The following is a 1995-nucleotide window of genomic DNA, read 5'->3' as shown; positions in this document are numbered from 1 at the left end:
GTCCCCCCCCCCCCCCCATTTTCCTCGAGAACGGTTGCAGCCTCGATGCCCTTGTAGAGCATTGATTACAAATTTATTCCGAGGCACTATATAAGTCTTCATATCTGCTATTAGGGACATCTGGGAATGATTAGAGCCTTCCCTCCCCCAGTTGTGCTGCCTCTATCTTGCTGCGAGGGCCCATAGACATGCTGACGTCAGATCAGACGGCTCGGAGCCATCCTGCTCTCGAGTTGGGTGTAATCACTGCAGCGCTTTCCAAGCTCCAGCTCCAGCCCAGTCCACCAGCTGGAATGCGGATGCGATGGGACTGGCCGGGGGGGGGGGGGCATATTTTTAGGCCAGCGGATTTTTGCTTAGTGAAGTTTCCAGCCAAGTTGGTTTATTTATTGATTCCCAACAGCAGAACCAGAAGGCAATTAATTCACCAGTGCATTCCACATGGGGAATAGACAGCAGCGCCTTGCCACTGTTGTGACCTGTTGAGTGCATCTCTGCGGACTGGAGCCCAGGCAGATTTCCACTCCAGGCCTTGGCAGGAACAAATGAGTGAAGCCAAGTGTAACTTTTCCGTCCCGGCACACTCCAAAGTGGCAGTCGGGTTTGCCATGAGTCGAGCGCGCTGGAGCCCCCTCCCCAGTAAAACAAGTTGCCTTTCCTAAGTAAATGAGCGTGAGCATAAATGAATTCAAGGTGACAGGGCCGTGACTTTGCACCTGCCGTCCAATTCGGATGAGCCGTTTTTACTGCAGAGCTGCGGGAAGCTAACCCTAAGGAGCAGTCTGTACCTGGGTGCATAAGCATCTGCTTACGATGATTATTATTTAGATTTATCATTTTACCCCCCCCCCCGCGCCAGGCTTTTCAAGGAGATCGCAGACCGACTGCGTGAGCCCTTTGGCGTCCATCCCCAGCACTTTACAAGGCTGACACTTGTTCAACTGGCCAAGGCAATCTTCACTATGATGATCAGAAAGTGAGGCTGGAGGGCGGTATTAGAAAACGGCTGGCCTGGCCCCTAGAGAAGAGAGAGGATGTGGCTGAAGGGTTAAGTTCTCTGGGTGAAATATTAGCAACCAGAGAAAAAGCCCTTGTGTGTCCCTAAAAGATTATAGGCTCCCATTTGTTTGCTTGCAGCAAAAGATACCGCAGTGCTCGGCTGTGTCTGTCTGTAATCTGGAAAGGAAAAGGAAGGCTTCCCTGCTAAGTCGGTGGAAATGGTGTGCTGCACGTTTGGCTGCTAACCACAGCCACAGAGCAAACGGGGAGCACTGCGGCTTGCTCAAAAGAAAAAAAAAGAAAGACAAAAAAACCACCCAAACCAGAGTTGGGCCCATCTCAGAGCTGCAGGCGCTAGCCTCGCAGACTAGGGACTGCCCTCCTGTGCGTCCAGGAAGGCAGAAAGTCCACCAACTGGCAGGGCTAAAGGGTTGTTACTTGCTAAATGAAATCAAACAGCCCAGCAAGAGCGAGCCTTTCCAAGCAGGGCAAGAGAGGAGGGGGGTGACTTGGCCCTAAATTGCACACTGGAAGCGGCAGGCATGCGGTAGTGAAACGCCGGGGAGCAGTGCCCCAGTCCCCCAGCCTTCCTCAGTGCCTGGGGGGGGGAAGCCCCGGGTACCTGGCACCCATGTGGAGCAGCAGGATCCTTCCGTCCTGTCTCCGGGGTAGCCGTGGGGCGGTAACAGCGAGGATGCCTCCCCTCTAGGAGTCTCCACTTGGCTGCCCTATGTTGCTATCGGCCAAACCACCTAGTTTTACAAGGGCGAGGGGGGAAAGGAGGGTTAAAAACGGGCCTGAGACTGTCCGGCTTCAAAGCAGGGGCCAAAAAGGAGGGTTTGCAGGCAGAAAACCTCATTGCAAAGCGGATCGGCCTCGGCCTGGCCCAGGGGAGGCCGCCCGGCCCCGCGGCAGAGGAAGGCAGGGGGCAGATGGGCACGGCTGGGGGTGCAGCGCGGCTTGGGGGGGGGGGCCGGGCCCGGAGGCGGGGGGGAC

Source organism: Gavialis gangeticus, unplaced genomic scaffold, assembly GCF_001723915.1.
Source record: "Gavialis gangeticus isolate Ggan-Ray unplaced genomic scaffold, GavGan_comp1, whole genome shotgun sequence".
NCBI lineage: Eukaryota > Metazoa > Chordata > Crocodylia > Gavialidae > Gavialis > Gavialis gangeticus.
Note: the sequence above shows the minus strand (reverse complement) of the source record.